The 12195-nt window shown below is 43.1% G+C and overlaps 1 protein-coding gene and 1 long non-coding RNA gene across 6 annotated transcripts in view; both read right to left on the bottom strand.

The window, feature by feature from the left end:
- Positions 1-12195, bottom strand: part of LOC107150034 (contactin-4) — an 874282-nt gene that overhangs the window by 79071 nt on the left and 783016 nt on the right. The gene's annotated exons all lie outside the window — the stretch shown is intronic.
- Positions 4074-10745, bottom strand: LOC125611739. Its single transcript, XR_007341979.1, has 2 exons — positions 10150-10745; positions 4074-4128 (listed from the first exon to the last, which is right to left on the bottom strand). It is a non-coding gene; the product is annotated as an uncharacterized LOC125611739 (long non-coding RNA).

The raw sequence follows: 12195 nt of genomic DNA, 5'->3' as shown, positions 1-12195 counted from the left end.
CCTTGAGCTGAATCTGGCCATGGTTCAAAGACAGGCGATCCACCTGCTCTAATGGACACACCAGGAGGCACAAAAGGTAGCCCGGCTTTTGTAACTTTTAAGAGAAAGCTCATCAAAACCATTGCCATTTAAAAAAACCAAACTCTCCTGAAATAAGTATTTTGGGGAAAAAATACACAGAGGTGCTTTACCACTGAGCTACACCCCCAGCCATGCCCTACCCCCCCCCTTTTTTTTGAGGTAAGGTCTCACTAAGTTGCCCCAGGCTGACCTCAAATTCCTGACCCTCCTGCCTCAGCCTCCTGAGTTGCTGGGATCGCAGGTGTGCACCGCCATGCTGGGCTAGAGTCTATTTTTATCATGTAAGATTTCTGTGTCATAAGGAGGATTCTGCTGTCCCCAGAGATTTGAGATCCTTTCATCTCGTGGGACCCTCTCATTATGCAAATGAAACACAGATAAGTGAATTGTCTTATCCAAAGTCACAGATGGAAGCCCAGGCAGGAGCCTGCTCTTTAAGGGAAGGTTTTCTTTTCTCTTCTCTCCTTCCCTTCCCTCCCTCCCTTCCTCCATTCCTTCCTTCCCTCCCCCTCCCCCTCCTCCCCTTTCCTCTCTTTCTTTCTTCATTCTGAGTTATGACTCATAACTCAGTTTTCTTAAACCACAAAGTGACTGATCTCAGTGCTGCCTGCTACACTGAGATGACATGGTTAGACTTGCAAGGAGGAGCTGGGCCATAAGTGCCCTGGAGCTTCTGGAGGTCTGGCTGGGGTCTTTGGCCAGAGCTCCGAGGTGTAGTCTGAGCCACACAGCGTGGCCAGCCGGCTTCCGCTTCTTCAAATGATTCTTCTGCATCATTTGGTGCAGGAAAGGGAGGCTCCTGGGGAGGATGCATCTTGGACCAGCCTTCTCTTGCTGCACTAGTACTTTGCAGACCTTCTGTTTGGCACTTTTCTTCCAAAGTTCTATTCATTTTATGCCATTGCCACATTGAAAGATTATGATTCTAGGGGCTTGGGCTGGGTGCCTCAGTGGTAGGTGCTTGTCTGTCTAAGATGATAGCCAGTACCACACAATAAATAAATAAAAGATTTTTAAAAATTATGATGTGTTTCCTTCCAGACTTTGGCTTTTAGGATATGTCTATTTGCATATCCCCCTCCCTACTGATCCGTCACTGGAGAGTTGTACAGTTTCCTCTTCTGAAAAATGATGAGGCTGGACTTAGTGTTTTCTGGTATTAAAAGTTGATGACTGGGAGCTGGGTGTGGTGGTGCACGCTGTCATCCCAGTGGCTTGGGAGGCTGAGGCAGGAGGATTGTGAGCTCAAAGCCAGCCTCAGCAAAAGCGAGGCCCTAAGCAACTCAGTGAGGCCCTGTCTCTAAATAAAATACAAAACAGGGCTGGGGAGGTGGCTCCGTGGTGGAGTGCCCCTGAGTTCAATCCCTGTTTACTGCCCCCTCCAAAAAAATTGATGCCTGTGTCCCTATGTAGTCATAGACTTGGGAATTATAGCAGAAGGAAAAAAAATTTGGCTGGTTGAAACAGTCTTCATAGAAAAAGCCTCAATGCTTTTTTTTTTCTTAAATAACATTTTTAGTTGTAGATGAACACAATACCTTTATTTTATTTATTTTTATATGGTGCTGAGGATCAAACCCTGTGCCTAACTCACTCTACCTGAAGCAATCACTCTACCACTGAGCTACAAACCCCGGCCCCCATGCCTTTTACTTGTATAACTGAAACTAAAGTCAAAATATCACTCATTTATGGGGAAAAAAATCCAATACCAAATTCACGCAACTGGGATTTTTAGTAGCTGTTAAAGGTAAGAAAACAAGTCAAATAGAAAATAGGTATTGTGCCGGGTGCGGTGACTCACACCTATAACTCCATACACAGGAGGCTGAGGCAGGAGGATCCTAAGTTTGAGGCCAGCCTGAGCAACTCAGCAAAACCCTGTCTCACAATAAAAAAAAGTCAGAGCCTTCACGGTGAGACGGTAAAGGGGATTCAGGAAGCATCAGGTCACACAGAGCCTTGTAAGTCTCATTAGAAGCAAAGACTTTCTCATCTCATCTCATCTTTATTTTTCTTATCTCATCTGTGGATAGGACTTAACCGATGGGAGCAACATCATCATATTTGCATTCTAGAAAGATCCACTGGTAAATTAGCGAGACAAATAAATTTCAGTACAAGATGGAAATAGAGGCAACCAGGACAAGAAGCTCTTGGGAGGGTCTAGAGGTCTGGTACCTGAGAGGAGGTGGCCAGGCAGGTGCACAGCTGCTTAAAATTAAGCAACATCAAACCGGCAGCCCTCGGTTGCTGTAGCCAACTTTCAGGCGCTCAGTAGCCACCTGTGGCGAGTGGGTACCATATGGGACCTCCATTAGATCCGAGATGGGGTAAGCCTGTCACCGAAGAAAGTGCTACTTAACTGGGTGTTGATGGAGGAAAAATGAAGAATGGTTGAGCTGAGGCAAGATTAGGCAAGATGGCCAACAAGCAGCCCTGCTTAGGAGGAGAAATAGGTACCAACATGGTGGGTGTGAGGAAGGGGGCACGTGGGAGGGTGCAGCCAGGCTGGCACACAGTGACCCCAACAGTGCGCCGATAAGAAGTTGCTGGTGGTGGGGTGATTGGCTCAGCCACACTGACTCCGAGAGCATGCAGGGAGAAGGTGATGCATGTCCATCTCCAAGTTTACTTATTAAAGCATGGCACCCTTTGATAGAACCATAGGTCATTTTTACAGCTCAAAAAACAATCAGGAGGATCGCAAGTTCAAAGCCAGCCTCAGCAAAAGTGAGGCTCTAAGCATCTCAGTGAGACCCTGTCTCTAAATAAAATATGAAATAGGGCTGGGGAGGTGGCTCAGTGATCGAGTGCCCTGAGTTCAATCCCTGGTACCCCCCCTAATAAAATAGTAGGACCTCAGTCACATTCACTCTTGGACCCTCACCCACTTGAGCAGGGTCTGATGTGTATAGAAGGACAAGAAATTCATTGGGCAGGAGAGGACAGAGGTGGCCCAGACAGGTGACACAATGCTCTGTGTGGCACAATCACTATTCCTGGAGTGAGAGATACGGAGAAGTCTCCACTTGTGCTGTGAACTAAGTGCTGAAGAAGGTAAGTGGTAACTTTTCTAAAACAACTTTTAGAAAAAAAAAAAAACGTTTTCAGGTTTTATCATCTTTAAAGCATAAGAGCTTTGTCGTAATTAAAAAAAAGTTAATTTAAAAACAAGTGCTCTAAAAACCACAAAGTGCTGTATGTACATGAACTTAGGGATTTATTATTATTAGCCAGAGTCATCTAGCTCCGTGCTCAAAGTTTGCTCCGTAGATCAGTAGCCCTGTTACACACGGGAGCTTGTAAAACAGAGCAAAGCAGCAACAACATCAAAATCCCCACAGAATCTCAGGCCCCGCCCAGACATTATACATCAGAGTTTGCATTTTATGAAGTTTCCCAGAGGGATTTGTAGGCTCCATAAAGTGAGAGAAACGTTGAACATTCCTTCCCTCGGGCCAGAATTTCACCTCCAACTTCCAGATTCTTCAAGGATGATGAAGAGAAGGATCAACACGTTTGCAAAGCAACTTGGTGGGAAGTGAATACCATTTGAAGCCTGATTTATTCCTATCAGATGTTCATCACTGATGGTGAGCCCCAGTAAACTTGCTATTCTGGACTATTTTTCTTTTTTTTAAATTTAGATCTGGTGTTGATGATGGCCAAATCTCACCCATGGCATTGCTGATGACTTGGACAATGTGCTCATTGCTTCTCCTGAAGACACAAAGTTAAAAGGAAAGCTCACAGTGTGGGTTGATCAGTCAGGATTTGAACATAACAGGGGCTATTTTTACAGGGAGAAATAGAAACATCTCCGGGAAGGTGAATTAAATAGATATATATTTAAAAATGTAATATGTGTCAGATGATGTACTGGAGAATCACACTGATGAATCCCTCCCTCATGGAGCTTAACATCTATTGGGAGAGACCAGTGATTCTGTCTAAGAGCGTTCTTCATTCATCAATTTAACAAACATTTCTGTTTTGAGGGAGGTACTGGGGATTGAACTCAGGGGCACTCAACCACTGAGCCACCTCCCCAGCCCTATTCTGTATTTTATTTAGAGACAGGGTCTCACTAAATTGCTTAGCGCCCCACTGTTGCTGAGGCTGGCTTTGAACTCACGATCCTCCTGCCTCAGCCTCCCGAGCCTCTGGGATGACAGGCATGAGCCACCACACCTGACCTTAACAAATATTCTTGTGCATCTCCTGTGGGATCAGCACATTTCTGGACACTGTGAATATAGTCGTAAAGAAGTCAACTAATGTCCGTGGTCTCCACAAGCTTCTATTTAAGAGAGAGAGAGACAATAATGTAAAGATAGGAAAGTGATCACTTAGCAATACCTGTTAAGCAAAACTGTACAGACTCGTGATAGAGATGGAGTTTTGCTGGGGGTCCATTGGGGAGGATAGAGGGATTTCTCTACGTTAATCATGGAAACCGTCTCTTTGATAAGGTATTATCTGAGCTAAGATGAAATGGATGAGATGCAGGCATCACGGCAAAGATGAAAGAAGATCAAGAGCAGAGGCCCCCAGGAAATAGCCAGATGTGTGTGTCCCTGGAGCAGAAGGAATCCTAGTTGTAGGGGTGGGGTGCAAGGGTAAGAGGTGAGTTTGTGGAGGCTGAGGGTAGGTCACCTTGAAGGAAATGTAGATTTTTATTCCTAGATCAACCTGAAGCCCTCCCGTCTTATGCGTCCATGTAAAATGGTATCATAATAGCTGTTATAACGGAGAAGTTCATGGTGTTATAAGAACCTATAAAAGGGGGAATTGAGTCTAAGTAAGTAATGATACAATTGAGGTCTGAAGCCAAAGGAAGAATTAACTAAGCAAAACAGAGAGCCCAAGAGTGAATTCTAGATAGAGAAAGAAATAGGCTCATGGCAGGGTCTCGACTACAAAAACAGTAAGAAAATGAATGGCAAAAACTTTTAGGTGACTTTAAGCTCAGTATGCTTCAATGGGATGATGCAGTTGTCAAAAATGTGCATGTGATTTTTAGGCTGCATTAATAGATAAAGGGCATCTAGATGATGGAGGGGGTGACCACACTCTCCTCAGTGCTGATGAATGCTAGAATTAGGGGACACAGCTATTCAGGGGGGACTCCAAAAATGTCCCTGGAATGACAGCTGAAAATTTAAGATACAAAAAGTGAAAGATGTCATTTGGATGTCAAGAACTGTTAAATCTCTGGACCTTAAAAACCATTTATGTTGCTGGGCGTGGTGGTGCACGCCTGTCATCCCAATGGCTTGGGAGGCTGAGGCAGGAGGATCTCAAGTTCAAAGCCAGCCTCAGCAAAAGTGAGGCACTAAGCAGCTCAGGGAGACCCTGTCTCTAAATAAAATACAAAACAGGGCAGGGGATAGGGCTCAGTGGTCGAGTGCCCCTGACCCTAGTATCACCCTTCCCCCAAATCATAATTTATGTTAATCCCATCTGGTTCTTGTTTTGACTTTTCTCCAAGAAAATTCTAATGGTGAATGATCTTCTGCCACCAACACCTCCGCTAATAGAGATTTGTGTGAAGAATTATATTTTCTTAAGGTTTTTAAAAAATGTATTAAAGTCCTTATGCATGGTTACAATCTTTTGAGGTTGGGTTATAAGCTATCCCTTGGCAGGGCACACGAGACATCTGAGATTGCTTTTGTGTAAGAGTCTCGAAATCTTAGAAGACAGTCATTCTCCTATCTCCAGGTTTACCCAAGTCTTTTGTTCACCAGGGGACAGGGGATGTGGGAAAAAATCAGCACCGTCTAGGAAGAGAGAAGCCAAGGGCATTGTGTGATCCACGGGAACAAGATGGATGGAACTCAAGGGGACTTCCTGTAAGGTCAAAGGAAGGAGGTCAACATTTGCAACTTTTTTTCTTGTTACTGACTACCTTTCCCTGTGGGCTATGGACACACTCCGACAGTCACTCACAGCCACAGCCTCAGGACAGGGGCCCTGAACTCGGCTAGAGCTGAACTCCCCAGGGGAGTCTGATCAAGGGATTCCTCCAGGAAACACTTCCTGCATTTCCCATCTCCCTTAAGTCCTTCCAATAAACTTCCTGGTGCTTGAGTTAGCTCGACTGATTTCTATTTATTACAACCAAAGAACACAAACACTGAATAAAAGGATCCCGGGGACAGGACAGCTGCCATCTTCTGATTTTTGAGACTCTTAAAGAAAACAAAGCTCAGATTTCTCCTGCACCACACCCACGGAACTGGCTTAAGACCCAATTATAAAAGACCCTGACTATGGATGAGCATTTTAATAACTCAAAACTCCCTAAGTGGGATAGTTCTCCACTCCAGCTTCTACTAGTTAGAGAGTTTTGGAGCAGAAAGACAGTCAGTGAGTTAGGAAATTCCTGGGAGGGATCTGAGACTAGAATTGGGTGGGTTTGGTAGAAATGGCTTTGAAGGTCCAGAGAGACCCCATGCTTCTTGGGATTCAAAGGACACTTTTCATGTAACTCGGATCTTCAGATGCAGTTGTCTTCGATGTGTTTTTCCAAGTCTGTTTCCTCCAGGTGACTCTGATGAAGAAGAAAAAGGCAATTGGAGTTGTAGAGGGGCAGGTCACTAGAAGGTCCCATCAGTCCCGATTTGTTTCTCTTGGGTTGTTCCGTGCAGAGGACCAAAAGCTCAGCACCGTGGCTAAACTGCTCTCTGGGCCTTTCATTCTCTGAGTCCTGTTTAAACCACTGGAGGGAGGTACAGTCTTTGTTTCCCCCAGCCATTTGGCAGCATTGCTGGGCATGACTGGAAAGGTGGCTATTTTCTAATGATAAGGCGGTTTGGTTTGGGGCTGGCTTTGCCATCTCCACCAGGAATTGGATCACATTTTATAAAGTGAACACCGAGGTCAATGCAACGTGTATTTTATTTTTATGTACAGTATGCTTCTGTATTTTACTCAGCATTGTGTGTGTAAGACAGAGTCCATTATGCAACTAAATACTCCTTGTATTGTATCAGTGAGTTCCTGCTGTGTAACAAACATCCCCCACACTCAGTTTCTTAAAATTAGAGTCTTTATTGCTCATGAATTTATGTTTTCAGCTAGGCAATGGTTAAGGTGACAGAGGTAAATGGACCATGTGTCACCTTCTCACTCAGTCGACTTCCCTTGACTGCATGGTAGTAGTGGCAGGGTTTGGAAAGCAAGAAGGAGCAAGTTTCAAAGCAAGAGATTTTTAAAGCATTTGCCTGCATCAGTTTTGCTAACATTTCATCGGCCAAAGCAAGTCACATACTCAAATCCAAAGCCAACGTGAGAACACACCACCCCAGGGCACGTACACAGGTGTGCATGAAAAACAGGGGCCCGTATGGCCATCGATCTGCTATGGAACCCAAGTAATCTATTTAATTTATAATTTAATATCAGGAGAACGTTACCTTGCCTCGAGAATTTTTTTTCAGATAATAAACTTCACTAGATCATTGATTTCCCTTCAGGCTCTAAGAAAACTCAAAATATTATGAGTGAAATCATTATTAATGTACTATTCTCCTTTTCTACATGGTCTAAATGTTTTATTGCAACCGACATATTCTCTATAACATGTATCAGTTATAGAGACAGTAAGCTGTCTCGAGTATTTATTTGTTTTCGAGAGAAACAGCATAGTAACAACGAAACAAAACAAGATACTTGGCTATAAGGTCTGGCGATTGTCCACACCTATAGACATCTGAATTATTGGTGACTAAGAGAGAAAGGGCTCTATTTTTTAAAGGGGTGTAAGTCATTATCACACGTTACATTCTCCTGGTTTGACTGAACCAAAGTGACAACTGTACACTCCGACAAAAGTTTTTTTTTGGAGCATTATCTCAAAACCAATTTTCTCTAGGGATGTAGCCTCCTACAATCTCCGCCGGTTCAAAAAAGAAATATTTTAAAATTCAGAACCCACACCTAAGAAGGTGACAGATGTGGGGGAAAAAAGAAATTCAGCTGAAAATGAAGTTCTTCATTTCATTTTGGAATATCTCCTTCTCGAGATATCATGAGACAGATTTTCAAAGGACTTTGAAGATAGAGCTGCAGTGTTTCATGCCTGTATGATTGAGTCCAGGAAATATTACCTGACTCTTGGCAGCTGAATTTGAAATGCTGACTTGAAATATTTCCATTGAAGTCGTACCAAAGTTAAATAGCACTCGAAAGTTATTTAAGCTGGTTTTAACACTTTCTTACAAATTCCCTCTCAACTGACAGCCATCTCTCCTGCCTAGTGAGACAAAGACTTAATAGGTGTTAAAGGTGTTTGGGAGAATTTATCTCCGGAAGAAACCAGAGGATCTTTAGAGGATTCCCAAACCGTTTCCGATGAACTAAAAGATTTCTTTTTGATAGATCAGTCACAAACGAACATGGCTTCGAGAATAAAGGAACTGTTCCCCCAATTAATTTGTGGGACGGTATCCCGTCGAAGGATAAGGAAATGATTTATATTTTAAAAATAATGATAGGAAAGACAGACCGTCCTCCTTCTGTACCCTTTAAGAATTAAGTTCCCTTAAGAGACTAAAGTCGGGGGGGGGCAGGAGTGAGGGAGGGATTTGGGAGAGAGAGAGAGAGAGAGAGAGAGAGAGAGAGAGAGAGAGAGAGATACAGAGTATATACAGAGATATATAGTATATACAGATATACAGAGAGATACAGAAATACCCATGAGCCAGGTGCAGTGGCCCACACCTGTAATCCCAGTGGCTTGGGAGGCTGAGGCAGGAGGATTGCGAGTTCAAGGTGAGCCTCAGCAATATCGAGGCGCTAAGCAACTTAGTGAGACCCTGTCTCTAAATAAAATACAAAATAGGGCTGGGGATGTGGTTCAGTGGTTGAGTGCCCCTGAGTTCAATCCCTGGTACCAAAAACAAACAAAAAACAAAACAAAACAAAACCCCCAAATACTCATGAGCCATTGAAATGCAAAAAGTACTAAGAGCAATTGCAATTCCTGAGTGAAGGCCCTTGACCCATGCCCTGGTACCACTAGGACAATGTACAAGTCCAGGGAAAACCGGTGTCCACCCCACCTCTACCTCCCGGCCCAGCCCCTCTGTAAATACAGAAGCCTCCACCCAAGGAAGCGCTTCTCACTCTCAAGAATACATATCTACTCCCACTGAATGCATTTCTACTTCCTAAATAAACCTCGGCCTAAGCCTTTGGGAAAAAAAATACTAATGAGATTGAATATACCTTATTCTAAATCCAAGGTTTAGCTCCTGGATGCTTTCCACACAGTATGTGGAAAAGGATCCATGTGCAAAGGGTTTTCAAGGTTATGGCCACTCGGAAGAACTCACAAATACTGAGACAGGATTAGGTACTTACATTTCTAAAGTGGCTTTCACTCTATCGAGGCCTTGGATGTAAGTGAAAGTATCACCTACTGAAAAAAATCTGCTCTGAAAATATTATCCCACTCTATTTAACAGGTGGCCCCCCTCCCCACCGAGCTGCTAATTTGACCTAAAGGGACATCAAAGCCTTCTGTTCTTTTCTTGGTGTCAAGATATTGCTGACATTTCCTATAATGGCATTTATTCTCATGCACAAAGAAATGCTGGATGGCTGACCTCAGCAGCTTCTGTATTTTACTCAGCATGGTCCGGGGAAAGACTCTGGCATAGACGCCGAGAGCCCTGATTTTAGTTTCTCGGCTATTCACCTGATACACGTGTCTTGGTGTGTCTGGTGTCCTCAGATGATTATTGATCCTTCTGTTCCCTGGGGGGCCAGTTTTGCCCACTGTTATTTAGGCTAGAGAACTAGTTAATGCTGTGGCTGTTTCCGTTTTATGTGAGGTGCTCTGAAATCATGGAAGAATCTAGAATTTAATAAAGTCAAGACTCCCTAGGTTGAGCTGCAGGGTCCTGCTGTAGTCACACAATGGTGCGAGAATACATCCCTTCATCAAGGTACTGCTTACTTACCATGCAAGGTGACTCTTAGGCGAGGCCCCTTTTTAATTTTGTTTTTCTTGGGGTACCAGGAATGAACTCAAGGGGCACTCCACCAGGGAGCCACATCCCCAGCCCTATTTTGTATTTTATTTAGAGACAGGGTCTCACTGAGTTACTTAGGGCCTCCCTTTTGCTGAGGCTGGCTTTGAACTCGTGATCCTCCTGCCTCAGCCTCCCAAGCCACTGGGATGATAGGCATGGGCCACTGCGTCTGGCCGGTGAGGCCTCTTTTAGGAAACCACCCCTGCTTTCCTCAGCTTGAAGTCTTTCTGCAGCCTGGGATTCTGCTGCTTGAGGGAATTCTTGGTTTCTGGGTTGGATAACAATGCTCTCATTTTCTATGCTCTTGAGGTACACTCTGTCTTCTTTTTATCATGCACAGTTGCATTAGGGGAGTGGTGACAGAGCTAATTAAAAAAAATTCAAATTGTTTATGCTAACGTCAAAGAGCAGCCCATGACAAAGGTAGTTAGGGAAGGTGCTGGTCTGTGGCTGCGATGAGAACTCAGTCGTCTGAGTTGCGCCCGTGAATTTTCATGGCCTGATATCTGGGCTTCACTCTTCTACTAGGGGGCACATTTGCACGCGATAAAGACACACATACCCTTAAAATGCAGCACCACCCCATGAGAGGCAGAATTTCGTAAGAAGTCCATTAGAAAAGCCATAACAGAGTCAAGAGATTGGTTGGTGAACACGAAGTCAAGTTCAAAGAGATGAGGGTTTGAACATCTGGAGGCTGATTTCTTGCAGACTGTGATGAGATCTCTGCTCTTTAGGGGTCAATATTAGTATTGATGGATTATCACAGAAGCAGTATCTCAGAATGCACCCCCAACCTAATAAAGGCTCTTTGGGATAAGCCCAAAGCCAGCATCACACTCAACGGTCAAAAGCTGACAGCTTTTTCTCCCAAGACCAAAAATACGACCAGGATCCTCAGCCTCACCACTTCTGTTTCACATACCACTGAAGTTCCAATTGTAGTAATTAGTCGAAAAACAAACAAACCAATGAAAAACAATACAGTCAAATAAATAAAGTGCAAAGAAAGATATCTCTATTTGTGGATGACATGATCTTAAATATACAGAAGACCCTAACGGTGCCACAAAAAAGCTGTTATAATGAATAAACAAATTATCAGTAAAGTTTCAGGATTCAAAATCAACAAGGAATAATCGGGTGCATTTCTATACCAATCTGAACAATGGGAAAAAGAAATCAATAAAACAACTCCATTTACAATAACATCAAAAAGAAAAAAAAAGGAAGTTACCCAGGAAAGAATTTAACCAAGGAAGTCAAAGATCTATGCTTAGAAACCTATTTAAAATATTCCTGAAGGAAATTAAGGATGACAGAAGTGGATATACCATGTTCATAGACTGGAGGAAGAATTAATGATGTCAAAATATCTGTAGGGCTCAAAGGGATCCACAGATTCAGTGTCATCCCCATCCAAATTCCAGTGGCATTTTACACAGAAATAGGAAAAAAAAAAAAAAGAAAGATGCTTGAATCTTGCATGAAAGAAGAATAGAAAGACCCTGAATAGAGAAAGCAATCTCAGGCACAAATATCAAAGTCAGAGGCACCACTCTCACTAATGTCCTGCTATATGTAAAACTGAAGTAATCACAGCAATACCAAAACAGGCATAGACCAGTGAAACAAAACAGAAATCCCAGAGACTAACAATGCATGTTTAGTGAACTCATCTTGGACAAGGGCCCTGAGAGCAACAGAGAGAGAGAGAGAGAGACAGTCTTTTCAATAGGGGGTGCCAGGAAAACCGTATCTCCCCACGAAAAGTGCCAAATTGGACCTTTGTCTTACATCATATAGAACATTTAACTCAAAATTGATTGAAGACTTAAATGTAAAACTCCTAAAAGAAAACATGGGGATAAATCTTCTTGAAATTGTTTTTTGGCAATGATTTTTTTTTTTTTTGGATATAATACTAAAAGCACAGGTGGCAAGAGCAAAAATAAACAAGAGGGATTACTTTGAAATACGCAGGTTTTTTTTTTTTTTTTTTTTTTTGCACAGAAAAAGAATCAACTGAGTATAAAGGCAACTTACAGAATGGGAAAACATATTCTTC

This window comes from Marmota marmota, unplaced genomic scaffold (assembly GCF_001458135.2).
Source record: "Marmota marmota marmota unplaced genomic scaffold, marMar, whole genome shotgun sequence".
Classification (NCBI taxonomy): Eukaryota; Metazoa; Chordata; class Mammalia; order Rodentia; family Sciuridae; genus Marmota; species Marmota marmota.
This window is presented reverse-complemented; position numbering and strand designations above follow the sequence as displayed.